The following is a 21,023-nucleotide window of genomic DNA, read 5'->3' on the forward strand; positions in this document are numbered from 1 at the left end:
CGATCGATCGCAGCATTCTGTTACAGAGACTTGAACATGTTATTGGGATTAAAGGAACTGCATTAGGCTGGTTTAAGTCATATTTATCTGATAGATTCCAGTTTGTTCTTGTAAATGAAGAATCTTCCTCACACGTTGGAGTAAGTCATGGAGTTCCTCAGGGTTCTGTGCTTGGACCAATTCTTTTTACTTTATACATGCTTCCATTAGGTAACATTATTAGACAGCATGGCATAAATTTCCATTGTTATGCTGATGATACTCAGCTGTACTTATCTATGAAACCAGCCTGTCTTAATGACCTGGATGGCTCAGAACTGTCTGCTTCTAAATTCAGACAAAACTGAAGTTGTTCTCTTGGGACCTGAGCGCTTCAGGGAGGGGTTGTCCCACATATTATCTGAAAAGCCTCCAGCTGATCCAAAATGCTGCAGCCAGAGTTCTGATGAAAACTAACAGGAGAGATTATGTTTCTCCAGTTTTAGCCTCTCTTCATTGGCTCCCTGTTAAATTCAGAATAGAATTTAAGATTCTTTTCCTCATATATAAAGCTCTTAATGACCGAGCTCCATCATATCTTAAAGATGTCATTGTAGGATATTTTGCCAACAGAGCACTTTGCTCCCAAACTGCAGGTTTGCTTGTGGTTCCTAGAGTTTCTAAATGTAGAATGGGAGGCAGAGCCTTCAGTTATCAGGCCCCTCTCTTGTGGAATAAGCTGCCAGTAAATGGCCGGGAAGCAGACACCCTTTCCACTTTTAAGATTAGGCTTAAAACTTTCCTTTTTGATAAAGCTTATAGTGAGGGATGACTCAGGTGACCCTGAAGCATCCCATAGTTAAGCTGCTATAGGCCTAGACTGCTGGGGGGCCTCTTATGTCACACCTTTCCTCACTTTGCTCTCTTTTCCCCCTGTTTAATTTCTCAAATCATATTATGTACATGTGACATTATTGTTGTCATTAACGTTTGTCTGTTGTCATTAACAGGTATCCTGTGAATGGTCCATCTATCATCTACCGCTTTTCTGGGGATCGGGTCACGGGGGTAGCATCTTGAGCAGAGAAACCCAAACGTCCCTGTCCCCGGCCACTTCTTCCAGCTCTTCCAGGGGGACCCTGAGGTGTTCCCAGGCCAGCTGAGAGACCTGGGTCTTCCCCGGGGTCTCCTCCCAGTGGGACGTGCCCAGAACACCTCATCAGGGAGGTGAATTTGAATGGTGGTATGGTGTTTGCTGTCCCCTTTTTTCTGTCCTCTCAAACCCCAGCTGGTCGAGGCGGACAGCCACTCTTTCTCGTTCTACCAGAGGTTTCTTCCTGTTAAAAGGGAGTTGTTCCTTTCCACAGTCGCCACAGGCACGCTCAGGATGGGAGATTGGATGGAAGAGAAGTTTCAGTGCAATCTGTTGGTTTCCTTAGCTAGGATATTATTTTTGAATTGGCTCAGTATGAATGAAGTGGATTATTTTGAAATCAATTAATTGGATGGTTACAATGAATTTAACTCCAACTGGCTTGAATTGGACTATATTATTTTCAAGTGCCTTGAAATTAAATTTTTTGTCATTTGGCGCTATATAACTAAAACTGAATTGAACTGAATTGAAGTAAATAACTCAGAAATGAAAGAAAATACAAAATACCGGTAAAAGAAAAAAACAACAAAGTTGAACATGCAAAAGTCGGCTAAATGTACATGATAGAAATAGAACTCAGGTATTTCAAAATATCAAATAAAAATATGTAAAGAATAATATGTCACAACATATAAAAATAACTCATGTAAAAGTGTTGGTGCATGGAGTTACCAACCTAGCTGTGTGGCCATCACATTAATCTTTAAAAAAACAGCAACAACTCTTTAGAAGGTAACGTTGTTATATTCATTAACTAAGCTGTTGGTATTAGCTACTGCTAAAGAAAAAACCTTGACGAATTACTCCTCAAATACTTACATTTTCCTAATCTGAGGTTCAGGCACTGAGAGGTGGAACTGATCCCTGTTTGTGTCTCAGTTAGTCCAGCAATCCAAAGCAGTACAAACAGGGGGGGGGGGGGGGGGGGGGGGGTTGCTGTGTATTGGGCTTGCTACCCAGAGATACTATTAGATCCCATACCTGTTTTCTGTTTCACAGCTACACCTCGTCACTAAGCACCTTCCCCAGTATTTAGTTTCCAGGTTCACTCATCGCAATCCCTCATTTCCTTCCATGTTCACGCCACGAATGTTAAGTCAGGTTTTGCCTCATAGTCAAGTTAAATCTATTGTCTTGTTTGTTTAAATTCATAGTTAGGTCTTGTTAGTTATGCCATAGTCTTGAATTGCTTTGTTTTTTCATAGTCTCGTTTTTTGGTATTTGGATATCCGGCTCAGCCGCGCCTTTGTGCTGTTTGGAATCAACCCTTTGTTTTTTTAAGTCTGCATCTGGGTCCTCCTTCTCCTGCACCAAGAACCCTGACAAGATACTTAGATACTTACTGTGCTTTAGTTAATTAATACATCTAGAAATTAGGGAGCAGGAAATTAATTACCTTTATGCATCTAAACAGTTGATAATGAATAAAATGGTAACATTTTCAAGTTTTCAAATCTAGATTTATTGTTTATAAGGGAAGAAGTTATTCAGTGTCATTTAGAGAGGACTGAAACTGTCTGCAATTAAGACAAGTTATAAAAACTGATTTTGCAAAGTAGACTGGACATGCTAGATGTTTATTGTTGAAAAGAAGTCATCAAAGACTCAAATACGCTTTTCAATTCTCAAGGATTCAAGGATTTTGTTTGTTTGGATTTGTTATTGTATTCTTACAACGAAAATTTGTTGGCACTCAAGAGAAACAGACAAAGCAACAACAAAGAATAAAATAAAGTGTCGTGAATAACAAAAAAGAGTAGTAAAAACAGTTATATATATATATATATATAGTAGAAAAAGATATGTACAGTTCTAAAAATGGTGGAATTATAAATATGGTGCAAGTATACATTGACACAGTATGTGTAGTATATGTAGTGACACATTAGTGTAATGTGATGAATTATAAGGATTTATCCAAAAGTTCTCACTATCTGAATAACCTTGTTTTTGCGCACCACCTTCAATCGAAGGAAAAAGACAGAATCTTACGATTCTGGCATGTTAAATTAATTATTAATTAATAATTAATAAATTCCAGTCTCATATTATTCGCTACTAATGAATTCTCGTTTTGTTGGACTCACACATACATTATGAACACATACACAAAAGCCGGTTGATTTTATATATGTATATATATGAACCATTTATTAAAATGACATGACCAAAGACATGAACCTTAAGACAACAGGAGAAATGCTTTGATTATGGATGATTATATAAGAAACACTTAGTGAATTGAAAAGAACTAAAGGGAGGGGATGGATGGATACCGGAATCATTCAAATTGTCTAGGTTAGTTACTATTTGAATTTAAAGGCTAACAGCTTGGGTTAATTTATCATTTTAACAGTGAATTCTCTCGACACCCACCGCATACCGTCTAAAATGTAAGAACCGGGCAGATCTTACGGTTAGGTCAGCTCCGAACCACAGGTAATTGCCGGCGAGTCCAATTGGGTTTCTCTCGGTTCCGCGACTCACGGCCTTCGTTGTGGTTGACTTTCGGGGACTTTAATTAAAGTGGCCTGGACCGGTCACTCTTCTGCACCGGAGGGGCTTCTGGTGGCTTCTGGTGGCCCAGAAGACGAACAGGGTAGTGTACAGGAATTCACTGCAAATAATGACAAAATTGTCCAAGGGTCGAGTTGGTTTTGGTTGTTGACCAACTCTGATGAGGTGAACTTAGATTCACAAAGTATTGACAAAAAACTTAAAGCTGGCTCTCTTGGTGAACAAATAGGTGAGGAAGCTGCAGCAGCAGAGTTTAAAAACATGCTATAAAAAGGAGACAGGATGACGGGCGAACAAAAACGTATCTTTCTACTACATTCTTCTCTTTCTGTCTTTGTTCGGACCTTTTTCTTCCATCTCATCTTCCTCTCCTGCAATCTTCTGGTTTCTTAACTCTGCAAAACCTCTTTCTCCTCTCTTCCATTTTCGGACTCTCTGCAAGACTCTCATTCAATCATTTCAAGACTCTGCTCCTCTCTTTTTCTTCTTCTTCAGTTCTTCTGTTCTTCTTGATCCAATCTGACTTTTCATCACAGATTTTTTGACTAGCGGAGGCGGGGCATGACGTAGGCTTACACTACTTCCTCAGGAAGAACATCCTCTGATGGGCCTTTTTAACCAGATTGGAAGTGTGTAGTGTCCATGTTAGATTCTTGGTAATGTATGTACCAAGAAATCTGACGGATTTCACTCTCTCCACCTCCTCACCCCTGATGTAGATTGTGTGCTGTGCCATTCTCCTGGTTCTCCTGAAGTCAAAGATGACCTCTTTAGTCTTGGAGGTGTTGAGGACCGGATCGTTGTCAGCACACCACCCTGCCAGATGTTGGACCTCCTGCCTGTACCGGGTCTCATTATTATCCGCAATGAGGCAACCACTGTCATCTGTGCAAAAAGCTACAGTGTTGGAGGAGTGGGTGGGGACACAGTCCTGGGTGAAGAGGGTGAGCCCACAGCCCTGTAGTGTGCCAGAGTTCATGATTACGGTGTCAGATGTCAGGTTCCCCATCCTGACATTCTGTGGTCTGTTGGTCAGGAAGTCCATAACCCATGAACAGAGTGAGCTGGATAGTCTGAGGTTTATGGGTTTGTGGGGGGCAACAGTGTTGAATGCGCTGCTGAAGTCCACAAAGAGCATCCTGACATAAGCATTTGGTTGCTCTAGGTGCTCCAGGGTTGTGTGATGTGCAATGGAGACTGCATCCTCTGTCGATATGTTCACCAGTACGCAAACTGATGGCTGTCCACTGTCTGCAGGGATGCTGGTCTTGATGTGTGTTAGTACCATCCTCTCAAAGCAATTTGTGTGATATACAAACATCAACTGCATTTCCTTTTGCAGATCTTAGACAAAGATATCACAAAATGTCTAAGTTGGAGGTATTGCTTAAACTTACTTGCACATTAGCTAGACTGTTCATGATGTTGGCCAGATAAACTCTTTGGTCTTGGCTCCATCCGGGCTTGTTTACACTGAACACACACTGATTGGCTCTAAGAAAGCAGTGTTATTGTTGAATAAACTGGTGACGTTTTACATAAAAGATGTGAGGGAAAAAGTGAGACTGAAAGAGACGATCTTTGACAACATAAGATTTTGATTTATAAAACAATGCTGTGTTTTTTAGGGGATACTGAAAGTGAACTTTAAGCAAGGAAAAATTGTCCGAAACAATTTGGTGTCGAATTGGGCTTTCCAAAATTTCAAAAGCAACATCCATCAACAGTGCAATTTAAGACTCACATTTTTATACTTTTGAGATCCAGCAGTGTGAAATTGTGGGAAGCGAGAGTTTGCAGTAATACATTTCTTTCATCTCCTCACAAAACCTATAAATATTGTAAATCAAGGGTAAATACTGTTTGTTGATGGCAATTTCCATCCACTTTATTGCCCTTGCCTCTCAGTAAAAAGACAGTACTTGCATTGGTAAAAAATAAATCTGTCACTTGGCCACGTTTTTCATATAGCTTTTAACTCTTTTTTAATGTATCTAATCATATAAATTGTCAACCTTTATTCAGTGTAGACCACAGTGGCAAAACTATGTGCAAGACTGAAGCTGCTCTAGTTGCACAGCCTGGTGCTTGTCAAGCACAAAGTTCATTCATGTTTCATAGCAAGGTGTAACAGTCTACATACTTTGGCATGGAGGAGCAAGAAGAGGTCACACACCAGTAAGGGTGTTTTGCCCCCTACCCCTCTGATTACCAATTACTGCCGTGCTCTCCAGTTGAGGTTCAAGCCAAACACCCGGTTCCATTTTAATGAGACAGAGGGTCACTGCTGTGCAGCTGACATCAGAATTCTAAATACCAGAGCATATCAGCCTGTGTGGCAAAGATGCAGTTTCTGTTATGATAGAGTATGAATCGCCACAGTATACTGCTGGGTCCAGTAATCACAATCATAGGATTGAAGGTCGGTGAGCCCTTCTGAGATGGCATCATGCCTAACACTGGATAACTTGCTTCCTTCTTGAACAAGCAACCTGTTCTGAATATCACTGAGGTATGTTAACAAAGCCTATGTTCTCTCATTATGAGTCTGTATGTGTGTGTATCTGTGTGTGCGTGTCTGTGTGTGACAGAGGGAGAAAGACTTAGCAAAGATCTAAGCTGCACTCCAATACACTACCTACCAGCACATGCAAGTCTTGCTGAGCTGACCACCTGCACAGCTGCTGAGGAATACAATCATTGACGTACTCATCCCTCAAACTGATGTTAACAGCTAAATACTAAGACATGTTAAAAGAGAAAATCAGTCAACTGTGAAGGTAAGATAAGCTTCAAAATGAAAATATCAACTAAACAAACTAAGTACTGCAAAACTGAAGGGCTAATATTGTTAAACTGTGACATATGTGACAACATAAATCAAAACACAGTCCATTGTAACAATCCAATAACTTGTAAGTATATTTGTTTGGGTCAGCTTATAGTTAGGGATGGCTCAGGTTAGCCTCAAACATCCCATAGTTAAGTTGCTATAGGCCCAGACTGCTGGGGGGCCTCTTATGTCACACTTATGTCACACCTTTCCTCACTTTCCTCAGTGGGTATTTGAGGACCAAGGTATCCTTGAACTCGCTAATCATCTGGATTAGGCCAGACTGGAAGGCCAGTCGCATTGCTGCTGACCCCACCCACCCAGGATACAAACTGTTTGAAACGTTACAGGTTCATAAACTCCAGAACCACAAGGCTGACAGACAGCTCCCCTCCCCCCACAGACTCACACACACACAGACACCCGGACCCCCTGCAGACTCTCACACCCGCTTGCTGCACCTCAAAGACTGCTAAAGACTCTTTGCACTAACGGGCTAACTGCACTTTATATTGTTTCTGTAAACGCTGACGCTGCTCTATCATCAGTGCAATGATTCTCACATTCATAACCATTCCAGTGCAATAACTACAAGTGCAATATAAACAATTTTTATTACCTGTACATATAGTTTTATATTTAAACAATGCATATTTTATTCTTTATACATACTCATTCTTTTTTATGCCTTTTCATTTTTCTCACCAAGAGCACCACTGCAATTTTGTTATGTTCCAGAAACATAATGACAATTTACATTTTTGAATGTTGAATCTCCAGAAAACCAACCCTATGAATTTTAATGCTAGCACAAATAACATTGTGTGAAGTAGGAGAACTGCTGCTTCACCACCTTTAGATGTGGTTTCTGAAGTCATTACTGAAAGTGATTGATGTGATCACTAGGTCATCTCCTTTATACTGTAGGCTGGGTTTAAGTATTTTAGTATTATCAAGATGACAAACCGTGATTTCTCCAAGGTAGGAGCTAACCATCACCTCAAATGTGTCAGATAATGCATTTGTCTCAGTATTCTTCAAATCCGATGACAAGATGACAACAGCTTCAGTAGCTTGCTTATCTTCATGTGTAAGTCAGTTGTGTATAACATCTGATTTTTCACTATTATGAACTTCATCACTCTCATCTGTAAGATATTTAGCATACAGCAAAGTCTGCTTTTTTAAAATCTTTTGATACATCGATTGTACTTTCTCCTCCTCCTTTATGTTTCCTCACTTTTTTACAATCATGAATCCACCCCAAATTATTTTTTATGTTTTATGTTTATATTCAAATTTTCCACAAACAGTTGTTTTCTTGATTCTTTTGCACTTGCACCTTTATTTTCCAAACAAAAGCATCTTGCTGCAATTTCAACTCTATATGTTGGGATGTAGCCAGCATGAGTTTCATCATCTATGATGGTAAAGACTGTGGCACCAATCTGTAATAACACATATAATTATTAGTTATTCCCACTACACTCATGCACAAACTTACTTGCTCACACATACGCAAAATCAATGCACTTTGTAGCCATGTTTTCTAAGTGCTAAACAGTTTTTTAAGTTGTTTATTACACTTTTATTCTAGTTGTAATCACAGTAGTATTCATCAGCAGTTCATCATCTTTACCAAGTACAAACAATTTAAGTCAGACTTCATATCGTTGGAAAGAATGGGTAGAATAAATTAAATGCTTCCTTGTAGGCACTTTGTTTTGGAAGTCAATACATCACTCGTCATGTGTTAGCTCACAGAAGTCCAAGAAAACATTGTCTCACCAACATTGTCTCTCATGCATATGGATTCATGTTGGATACAGATGAGTTTAAGCAAGCACCTGAATCAGATACTTTCCTGATATCTACAGACACATAGTGACTCTTGTGGTAGCAATAGCCTAACACAGGGGTCAGCAGCCCGCAGCTCCGGAGCTGCATGTGGCTCTTTCATCCCTCTGCTGCGGCTGCCTGTGGCTTTGGAAAATAAATAATGAGTATTTCATTTTAAGTGATTTTAATGTAATTCTGCATGTGAAGATTATGGTGATCTTGTAACATTAAAGTAAAACGTGTTTAATTTTTTGTTGCTCAAAATATGCATCACAACCACTGATGTGTGACATCCGCCAGCAAGCGATTTATTGAGCTTTTTGACCCCCGGTAGGCCTGCTGCGTGGGCAGATTAATTTGCTTTCACTGCTGACGATATGCTTAATATGTGGGGAGAAATTGGCAAACAACAAAAAGTAAAATGTTGCAAGACATTTCCAGAATAATTACACAGCCTTTGCTAAAAAATATGGATTTGCTGCAGGTGGATAATTTAAGTTTGGCTTTTTATTTCATAAATACAAGGAGGACTCAAATAGACATGAGTATTTTATTTGAAAGAAGCCTTCAACCCAGCGTTAAATATTTTGTTTTCTCTGTAGCAGTTTATTGGTTTTATAAATGCAACAGTCTATAGTTTTTTATACACAGTATAAAGATAAAAAAACATGTATGCAGTGTTATCTTCATTTTAGATGTCACACGGGTTTTGTGGCTCCCGATGTTTTCTTTTCTGTGGGAAACGGGTCCAAATGGCTCTTTGAGAGTTTAAGGTTGCCGACTCCTGGCCTCATCCACCACTAATTTTTTCTTTCTTTTTTCTTTTCTACATAACCTACATTTAAACACATTATATGTGTCCTCATTTAGGAAGCACCTGGACATAAATGGATGAACTACCCTCCTAGTAGAGCAGATTATTGCATTTTTCAGGAAAATCTGTCACAAGTGGAAAGAAGCACCAAAATTGGCACAAATACTCCTTGGGGATTGTTTTGTTGGTAAAACCCATTAGCCACACAAAAATGGCTGCCATTTTTTCCAAGATGGCCACCAATTGCCTTTTCAAGATGGCGGCGCATACGCATGCAGCGGCTCAGGGCTCTTGGCTTTTGTTTGTTTTGTTCGTGTTTTTGTTGTTGCTCCAGTCACTGGAAGCACTAGTTCAGTAAGGCAGGGCTGAATTATTGAACATTGGTGGAAACTGCCAAACTGATGCACCCCCTGAGTTTGATTTCATACACCAGAGTTCCAATGGACCACCACGGCTTTCGCCACCCCACCTCGGCCTAAGAGACGGAGGACACACCGCAAACAAAAGTGGGGTAAGAGGAGTGGCGTGTGCGCTAGGCTACATGCTAACCTGCACAGACCGTCTCTTCCTCGCCAATGTAAGATCACTCGTCAACAAAATGGACGAGATTCGGCTGAAGATCATGTCGAGGATGGACAGCTGTGTGGCCATCATCATGGAAACCTGGCTGCAACATATCTGAAGGCACAGTGGAGTTAGCAGGGCACTCTTTGTTTTGTGCAGACAGGACTGCAGCCTCAAGTAAAAGCAGAGGCGGAGGGCTTGCGCTTTATATCCACAACTCCTGGTGTACAGCCACACACATCATCGGAATGCACTGCACACTTGACCTGGAATACCTGGCTGTGAAATACAGGCCATTCAAGACGGTGAGAGAGTTCTGCTCCATCCTCATCATAACTGTTTACATTCCACCGCGGGCAGATGAACGCCAACTCCAGCTGTGATTGTGGCTGGAGACTTCAATCATGTGGAATTCAAAGCAGTGCTTGCAAAATTCAAGAAGTTCATACAATTTCCCACCAGAGACAATATCATATTAGATCAAGTTTACTGTAACATCCCGGGAGCATACAAGACTGCAGCAGCTCCTCACCTGGGCATGTCGGATCACATCTCTGTGGAGCTGACTCCGGCATATAAACCTCTGACCTGCAGGACAAAACCATCTACCAAAACAGTTCAGGTATGGACTGAAGAGGCTTCTTCAGCACTACAGGACTGTTTTGAACTGACTGACTTTGAAGTGTATAAAGATAGCTCAGACTTGGAGGCCTACACATCATCTGTCCTGGACTATTTGCAGTTCCGCATTGATGCTGTTCTACCCACAAAAACCATTAAGGTGTTTCCAAATCAGAAACCATGGAGTGTGACAATCCAATGTGAGTGTGAGGGTGTGAGTGTGATGCTGTAGTGTCGCGAGATTGTGTGAGACTATCGGCAGATTCAAACAAGGCGCGCCTCAAATAGAGCAAACAATATAGTAAGATTATAATTACGCCAATAACTACTGTTTAAATAAATATATTATCGGGTGAAACAAAAACAAAACACTGGAGTACAGTGAAGACAGCCTGGAGAGCCTCACGGATTTCATCGACGAGTGTTTTGACAGGATCGTCATGGGGAAAACTAACCAAACCCCATCTGCTAGCAGCAAGGCTTCAACTTCAAAGAGAAGTCGTAAGGAAGAGTCACCCGGAGCGAGGTCTCCAGCTGGTAATGATTCGGCAGACATTTTAACATCGATCGATAACAAATTATCCAGCTTCGACGCCCGTATGTCTCTGTTAGAAATTCTACACAGAGACTTCCAGGCATTAAGGGAGTCGTTGGAGTTCAGCCAGCAACAGGTGCAGACGCTGGCTGCAGAAAACGCAGCCCTCAGAGGATCGGTGAAAACACTCACCGAAGGAATGAGCCGGATCTCTGATGAGAACAAGAGGATAAAAGAATCAATTATTGATCTCCAGGCTCGTAGTATGAGGGACAATCTGGTGTTTTCTGGAATCCCGGAGCAGGCAGACGAGGATCCTGAACTCGCAGTGAAAACTTCATTCAAAATCAGCTGAAACTTCCAGGAGATGTAGTGAAAAACATTACTTTTCACCGAGTCCACCGCCTGGGAGGGAAGAGACCTGATGCCCGCCGACCGAGACCGATTGTGGCCAAGTTCGAGCATTTCCAACAGAAGGTCCAGGTGAGGGGACGCGGCAGGGAGCTGAGAGGAACGGACTTCAGCGTCAACGACCAGTTTCCCAAAGAAATCCTGGAAATCCAGGGTTCTGTTCCCCATCCGGAGAAAGTTCATGGAAGGAGGCTCCCGAGCTGTCATCGCGGTGGATAAATTATTCATCAACGGGCAGCTGTACCGCGACCAGGAAACCACTCCTTGCCTCTTCTAAACTCCAGGTGATCTGTATTCGTTAACTTATATGAATCATTTCACTGTAGATGACATAAGTAAGATGAAATAATCTATCCAATTCACAGTTATCTATCAAGGCAAAATATATAGCTCACTGCCAGTCTCACCAGCATAGGATGTATGCAGTTCATATTTGTTTATTTGGGTATGTTTTTTTTGTTTTTGTTTTTCCTTTTTCTATCTCACACTTCCACTCTTTTGCACTGTTTTTCTATTCTGTCTTTCTTCCCCAACCCGCTGCGTTTCCACCTTAATACGTAATGTTAACAAGCACGGCGCACATAGAGTTTTGAGCAGAGCACATAATCAAGTTCCACACAGCATCGACAGCGCAAGTACATATTGTAGCAAGCTCATATTGACAACTGAAACACCAACAATGGCATGTTCATGGAAGCATATATGCACACACACGCACGGGATGCTTTTAGCAAGCATCCAGCACTCACTGCGTTAGTCTGAGCATGTCCACGCTGAGGTTTATCTCATGGAATGTGCATGGAGCTGGGTCCAGGGAGAAGAGATTAAAAATCTCCAATAAATTGAAGGATTTACAGGCGGACATTGTTTTATTACAGGAGATTCATTTATCAAAGACGGCAGCTGATGTTCTCACCACAGCACAGTTTCCTCATGTGTACTCAGCCTGTTACAACTCCAGACAAAGAGGTGTAGCCATTCTGATAAATAGAAGAGTAAATTTCACCGTAAACAACAGTTATAGATCCAGAAGGTAGATTTCTAATAGTTAATTTATCTATTCAAAATATGAATTTATGCATTGCAAATATATATGGTCCAAATGTGGATGACCCCTCATTTTTTCACTCCTTTTTCACTTCACTCTCTGATCACTCAGATAACACGCTCATCATAGGAGGGGACTTTAACATGGTATTAGACTCAGGAGTAGACAGACTCAGTACTTCAGGAAGTCAGCGGAACTGGCAGTCCACGAATATTGTTAAACAGTATATGAAAGATTTTGGTCTTTGTGATGCTTGGCGCTCCCACCACCCCACTCTTAGAGAATACACCTTCTTCTCACCGGTACACCACTCATACTCAAGAATAGATTATTTCTTAGTTAGCAGTTCCTTGATGAGGGATATTTCAGACACCAAAATCCACCCCATCACTATCAGTGATCACGCTCCAGTTTCTATCACACTGAAGAATAACAGAGTTACACCACCAGCTAGGAATTGGAAATTTAACACATCATTACTAAAAGACCCTGATTTTATTAATTATTTCAAAAGGGAATGGTCTGTATATTTAGAAAATAATGACCTGCCAGGAATGTCAGCTTGTACTCTTTGGGAAGCCGGAAAAGCAGTTATGAGAGGCAAAATAATCTCTTTTTCATCAAATAAGAAAAAGAGGGAAAGTTCAAGGATATCAGATTTAGAACTCAGGATTAAATCATTAGAAATTGTCTACAGTACCTCCAAAGAGGAACACACACTGAATGAACTAAGAAAAGCTAAACTTGAATTAAACAAAATTATTGATAAACAAACACAGTTTCTGATACAAAGACTTCGCTTGGAGAACTTGAGCACGGCAATAAATCTGGAAGGTTCCTAGCTAACCAACTAAAGAGAAACAAAGAGAAAACAACAATCACTTCTGTTAAAGACTCAAAAGGAAATGTCACCCATGACCCCGATGTAATCAACAATGCTTTTAGGGACTTCTGTAAAACCTTATATTCATCACAAAATGATCCATCAGACAGTAACATAGATCAGTTTCTTAGTAATATCAACCTTCCAAAATTACAAACCGAACAGGCAATGGCTCTGGATTCACCTCTCTCAATAGGAGAACTCCATGAAGCCCTTCAACATATGCCTAGTAACAAAGCCCCGGGACCAGATGGTTTTCCAGCAGAGTTCTACAAAGAATTTTGGACTGTTTTGGCACCTTCATTTCACAAAATGGTATTAAAAGGTAAGCAGAATGGCAGATTATCCCCACACATGAACTCTGCTAACATTATCTTGCTACAGAAACCAGGAAAAGACCCCATACTTCCATCCAGCTACCGCCCAATATCTCTAATAAATGCAGACCTCAAAATAAATTGTAAAGCCCTCGCCAAAAGAATAGAAAAAATAACTCCATTTATAATACATCCTGACCAGACAGGTTTCATAAAGGGTAGACACTCATCCACTAACACTCGCAGGCTAATTAATCTCATAGACTATTCTACCATCAACAACCTGGAAACCACAATAGTCTCTCTAGATGCAGAAAAAGCATTTGATGGAGTGAACTGTGAATTTTTATTCGCAGCATTAAACAAATTTGGGTTTGGGTCACACTTCATCACCTGGATAAGGATATTATATAGCTCCCCAAATGCGTGTGTCAGGACAAATGATCAAACCTCTCCAAGTTTCAGTCTGCAGGTTGACAGGGTTGCCCACTTTCTCCCTCACTTTTTGCTATTTTCATCGAACCTTTAGCAGCTGCTATCAGACAAGAAAGAAATATTAAAGGCATCCAACCCCAAAATATTGAGCATAAAATAAGTCTTTATGCTGATGATGTTTAACTTTTCCTTCAGAACTCTCAAACGTCTCTCACTCACACGATCACACTCATAAATAAATTCTCAGCACTTTCTGACTACTCTATCAATTGGTCTAAGACCACAGTTCTGCCCATTAACTGCAGAGTCCAGAATATACCTGCGATCACTTTACAGTCAGGAAATATCAGATATTTAGGCATAAACATTTCCTCCAGGCTCTCAGAGCTAACAAAGCTAAATTATGTGCAATTATTAAAGACAGTAGAGGACGATCTCTCTCGTTGCAAGTCCTTACCTATATCACTTATGGGGAGAGTTACAACCATTAAAATGATGATACTACCAAAATTTAATTATTTGTTCTCAATGATCCCCATAAAACCATCTGCTACTTGGTTTAAGTCACTAGATTCATGCATCTCCAAATTTCTGTGGAAAAACAAACCACCACGTATTAGTTTAAAAACCCTACAGAAGACCAAGGACTGTGGTGGATTAGATTTACCTAATTTTCAGCACTATTCCTTAGCCAATAGGTTACAGTATATATCAAAATGGTTTAAACCTAGCCCAATAGATGAACCATGGATAAATATAGAACAAGCATTGTGTGATAATCTGGAAATCTCTGACCTGCCACTTATTAGTCAAAACGTAAAAATTCACAAATGTTTCAAAAGCATTAACATCAGCACCTCTCTGACAGCCTGGTGGGAATTTCTTAAAATAACAAAGTCTTCAATTGTCCCATGTAAGCTTACACCCATCTGGAACAATCCTGACATACTGCAAAACAAAAAAATGCTAAACTTTACTCTGTGGAAGATCAAAGGAATCAAACATCTGGAACATATAATCCAAAATGGACATTTTATTTAATTTGATGAGCTCATATCACAACACGAGATAGGCAGCAATAAATTCCTAGAATATCAACAACTTAAATATATCCTCCACCAACCAGACTTACAACTCCCGACTAGGGTAGCAGAATTTCTAAGCATCTGCACCCCAAAACTCGGGGTCTGTGGTGGCTGGGGGGCTGCTGGCCCCCTGGTGTGCCCGCCTTGCTACACCCCAGCGGAGTTGAGGGAGGGAGGATGTGTGGATGTATGGGACGTGAAAGTGTGTGTGGTGATGATTGGGCCTGGATCTGGGACTTGCTGTCGCCTGGCCTGCTTGTGCTTCTCCCGATGGGGGGGCGGCGTTGCCTCTCCCCGCTGCTCGCGACTTCACCCACCTTTGGGCACGTCTTGACTCCCAGGGCACTTGGCCAGGGGCGCTGGGGCAGGCGCTGACCCACTGTGTGGCTGTCTGGGGCGCTTGGCCCTCCTGGGTATTGGGTGGGGCCTCTGCCGGGGGGTTTGGGGGCGCTTGGGCTCCCAGGGCCCGGGTCTAGTGCACGGCCCATGTCTGGGCGGCTGGGGCCTGGCGGGGTCGGTGGGCTGTTGCCCCTGGCTCCCGGAGGGCCTCTGCCCTATGCTTATGGGGGCTCTGTCCGGGGGCTTCCTCTGCAGTCTTCTGGGTGGATGCGTGGTTGTCCCTGTGGTGGGCTTCCTGGGTTCTGTGCTCCGTGGGGGCTGCTGGTGGCCTGGGTCTTGTGGCCCTCTCTGCCTGCTTCTGATTGCTGGGGGGGGGGGGCTGTGGATTGTGGCTCTGTACACTTATACACTCATAACTAAGCACGGTTACCATGTAGGTCCTGTGCCATGGGTGTTGCATGTTCTCACACACACAGACACATTTATTAGCCCAGTAGCATGCTCGCTAAGCAGTTGATGTCTATATCCACAGCTGTGTTGTATGCGATTACCGCTTCTTGTGCTTGTTTTTGTTTGGTTGTGTGTTTGTTTTTTCTCTGCTTGTCTGCTTTCAGGTGCTCCTGGTGGCGCTAAGGCTGGATTCCCCTCAGAGGCCATGGATTGTTGTCTGTTTGGTTTTTTACAGGTGTAGCATCTGGTTGTCTGGTTTTTGTTTCTATTTTTGTTCTGTTTTCCCTTCGTTCCCCTTCTTCTTTCCTTGTCCCCCGGTCCGGTTCAGTTGCAGCCTACAGGTCAGGTGACAGGATGGCCAACAGAAGGGCCCGGACAGAACTGAGGAAGGACATCCAACAGGCCAAACACAGGTAAAGACAGCACATTGAGGAGCACTTTGCCAACAGCAACCCACGGGAAATGTGGAGAGGCATCAGGACTATAACAGACTACAGGAACACCAACCAGAAGGTCAGCTATTACCTCACCCTGTCTGACACCCTAAACAGTTTCTTTGCACGCTTTGAAACACCTGGCAGCAGAGAGACTGTTCATCTGCCACAGCTTGAGGAGCAATCCCAGGCTCTTGTCCTAAAGTAACACCAGGTGAGCTCCACCCTGAGGAGGATCAACACAAACAAAGACGCAGGACCAGATAAGGTGTCAGGTCGGGTTCTTAAGCTGTGTGCTCATCAGCTGGCTGGAGTGTTCATGGACATTTTCAACCTGTCCCTGCAGCTCACTTCAGTTCCTGCTTGCCTCAAGTCCTCCATCATTGTGCCTGTGCCGAAAAAAATCTGCTGTCACCAGCCTCGACGATTACCGCCCTGTCGCTCTGACACCGGTGATCATGAAGTGCTTTGAGAGGATTGTCCTAAGTCACATCAAGAACATAATCCCTGCTACTCTGTACAGACATCAATTCGCCTACAGGGAGAACCGATTGACGGAGGACGTAGTCTCACTAGCACTCCACACGGCCCTGACTCGCCTGGAGCATCCCAACACCTATGTCAGGATACAATTTGTGGACTTCAGTTCAGCTTTCAATACTGTGATTCCAAAAAGACTGACGCTGAAACTTCACAACCTGGGACTGTCTGGTCCCCCTGTGCTTCTGGATCAGAGGCTTTCTCACCAACAGGCCTCAAGTGGTGAGAATTGAGGACGGCACATCGTCCACAGTGATCCTGAGTACAGGCACACCGCAGGGATGTGTGCTCAGACTGGTCCTTTTCACTTTGATTACACACGACTGTTCTGCTATTCACTCAACAAACATGGTTGTGAAGTTTGCAGATGACCCACTGTAGTGTGTTTCATATCGGACAACAATGAGACTCACTACAGAGAAGAGATCCAGCATCTGACAGGATGATGTTTAGACGACAACCTTGTCCTGAACACCAGCAAGACCAAGGGGGTCATTGTGGACTTCAGGAGATTCAGGAAGACAGAGCACACCCCTTTCCACATTCATGGGGCGGAGGTGGAGCGGGTGGACAACATCAAGTTCCTGGGCATCCACATCACATCTGACCTCAGTTGGTCCATGCACTTTTCCCACCTGGTGAAGAAGGCCCAACAAAGGCTCTTCTTCCTGAGGAAGCTGAAAAGGACTGGACTCTCCCCTCAGCCTCTGGCAAACTTCTACAGAGCCACAACAGAGAGCATCCTCTGTCTTAGTGCAACAGTGTGGTATGGGAGCTTCACTGCACAAGACAGGGAGGACCTGGCCCATGTGGTCACAGGGGATTGTGGGGAGTCCTCTACCACACCTGGACTCAATATACGACAGCCGGGTCCAAAGGAGGGCCAGTCGTATAGCCACAGACCCCACCCATCCAGGACACGGACTGTTTGTGCCTCTTCCATCCAGAAAGAGATACAGGAGTATCAAAACCCACACCAACAGACTGAGACACAGCTTCTTCCACAGAGCTGTAAAACCCATCACCTCCCACCCTCACCCATAGACTTGATTATTAAAAACCCCAGCAGACAGACACTCGCACTGCGCTTTATGTAACTTTAACTTTTATGTAACTTTAACTTTAAATTTTTACTATTTTTATTTTATTTTCATATTATATAGTTATCTTTATATTGTGTTTTGTTCTCAGCTGCACTCCATCACTAATCACCTCCCTTTAGTATTTAGTGTCCAGGTTCCCCCATGCACACGCCAGATCCTCACCATCATTCATGTTTCAAATTTGTCATTGGTTTTCTCGCTCATGTAATGTCCATCAAGTCAAAGTCTTGTTAGTTTTTTCATCGTCTCAGTTTAGATTTATTGTATTCCGGCTCAGACGTGATTTTTTGTTCTGTTTTTTTTCATCAAATAAATCAAGTTTTACTTTAAAATATCTGCATCTGCGTCCAACTCTTCCACGCCACTTACACCACATCACCATTTGTGGCAAAATCATACATTTTTGACCACAGATAAGTCAGATTCATTGTACTGGAGAGGCTAAGAAGCTCCCTCTGAAATAATATTATTGACCTCTGACTGGATAGTGTAGTGGTGTGATTGCCACCTTTCGTGTGGAGACCTGGGTTCAAATCTCCTGCATGAAAGGTACTCCCTCCAGTAGGGGTCCCTAGGCAAGATGACCTTACCCTATCTGCCTACCTGTAAGTTGCTTTGGATAAAAGCGTCTGCCAAATGCATAAACACACAAACACATCTCTGGGCTGCTATAGATGTCATAGGGGAGAGTGGTCTAGTATGAGCCAGTGGGTTGGCCCACATACTATTTTTTAATTATATTATAGATTAAGATAATAAATATAATAGATTATTATCTTAAATTATTACCCTAATCCTATCCCACTGTTCAGTGTGTTATTTGTCGTTATGTGATCATAAATCTATGAAGCATCCATTTCTATCTGGCTGTGGTGGAGAGAAGGACATAAGAAACAGATTTGTTTGTCACTTTTATGATTGTCAGTTGATGACCATTATCAACATAAAATGTGTTAGAAAAATTATATAGTTATACTATGAGAAAAGCTGCAAGAATAAGAGTTTCTGTGATGGGGGAGGCCTCCTCCTGTCTTTTGGTTCTCATAATACTATGTAGCAAGCAAATGTGTTTTGACTGTCTGAACTCGTCTTCCCATAACATTGAATAGCTAGTAATGTCTTTTCCTATAACATTGAATGTCCCTTTCCCATAACTTTGTGTGGCCAGCAAGCATAAACAATATAAATAGCAATAGGACCATTTTATGAGTGAGACAACTCTGAGCCAGCTTCCTGACAGGTTGTGCAGACTTGTCTCTTTCTTACAAGAAATAAATGTTTCGTGTTAATCGTATCCAGCGACTCTAAGCCTAATCTTGAGAGAATTTTTCTGACAACATGTTAGGGATCTATTTAAGCTTTTCTTACTGTACTGCTAGGCTAGCTTGGCTATATAGCTTGCCTACAAACAGCACACTTGTAACTACTGAAAAGTTTAGCAGTAAACTAAATACACTTGATTTAGACAGGGGAAAAACTGATGCTGGTGTAACTTGTATAATCATGTGAATCCATCCATCCATTTTCTATACCCGCTTCATCCGTCAGTCAGGTCACAGGGGGGCTGGAGCCTATCCCAGCAGTCATCGGGTATACACCCTGGGTGGGTCATCAGTCCATCACAGGGACACACAGAGACGAACGAGACAAATGTAGCATACCGTGTTCAGGCAGTCTGTATAGTTCCAAACGGGAGACATCTGTCGGTCTGCAGTTCTCTTTATTCACAACTCTGCCTACACACACACCTATAGTATCTGCTCCACTTCCTGTATGTCCGTCCCCTTATATGTTCCCTACTCAACAGGTACACATCTGCTCTCGCTACATCTCCCCCCTTTAGTTAACTGTCAGACTCTCAAAAGAACTTATCTTGTTTTACCATATTTGTTAATAAACATTAACAGTAAAGCCAGTAAACCTAAGTACTAAATATTCAAGTAACCAGCATTACTTTTCCTTTCCTCTCTGTTTTTTTTTCAGTAACGCACATTTACACCTGTAAGCATACATCCTGGTTAACATCTGGCATAATTTTTTTTGTTTGTTTGTTTTTTTATGTAGGGGTCGGGGTTGACTACTCGGGTCCCCAAGCTGTGCAGGGTTTATTCTGCCCTGTGAAACAAACCACAGCTTTCTATCTCGTCTACAAATCCATTCTGTATGGTGGTCTTATGGTCCAGCCCAATCTAGTCTCTCTGGCAGTCTCTGGAACAACCCTGATGTGAGATCGGTTTCTCCTGAGACTTCCTGACGGCAGGTCTATGTTGTAAGACCTGGGTGTCTGAGCTGGACCACTGACAGTCCCTGTTCCCTTTGCGTTTTTCACCCAGACCCTTTGTCCTGGTCTGAGATCTTGTCTTTGTGCTGTGTCGTTTGTTGAACCACGGGGTCTGTTTTTCTTTCAAGTCTTGATCCTTCTGTCTGAAAGTCTGGAGGTCAGGCCATGCTGGCTGTAGCTTCTCTTGGCTGACAGGCAGAGGCATCCTGATGTTGCGGCCCATCAGCAGCTGTGCAGGGGATGAGCCGTGTCACAAGGGAGTGGCTCTGTAAGCCATGAGAGCCTTATGTGGATCCTCCCCCTTTTTCAGGAGAGATTTCACCATTCTCACGGCCATCTCAGCCTCTCCGTTACTTTGAGGGTAGCGTGGGCTGCGGGTCGTGTGTGTGTGAAATCATAGTCTCTGGCGAACAATGCAAATGCCGCTGCAGAGAATTGAGGGCCGTTGTCCGTGACTACGGTCTCTGGGACCCCATGACGGGCAAAAATAGTCTTCATCTTTCCTGTCACCTGAGCTGTGGTGGTGGATGTAAGGTTAGCTACTTCAATAAGGTGTGAATAATAGTCAACAACCACAAGGTACATGGCATTGTCCCACTGGAAAAGATCCGCTGCCACGGCCTGTCAGGCAACGGAGTCGTCAGCAACGGCTCTGGTACACTGTGAGCCTCACGTGCACAGGTTGCAGTTTTCCACTTTTTCTTTGATCTGTTTGGTCAGACCTAGCCACCATATGGACTGCTGCACTCTGGCCACACACTTTGTTATACCTTGGTGATTTTCATGAATTTTGTTGAGCATTTCATCTTGCATTGTGCAGGTATGACGAGTCTTTCGGA

Source organism: Leuresthes tenuis, unplaced genomic scaffold (assembly GCF_036924035.1).
Source record: "Leuresthes tenuis unplaced genomic scaffold, fLeuTen1.0.hap1 SCAF_10, whole genome shotgun sequence".
In the NCBI taxonomy this organism is placed as follows: domain Eukaryota; kingdom Metazoa; phylum Chordata; class Actinopteri; order Atheriniformes; family Atherinopsidae; genus Leuresthes; species Leuresthes tenuis.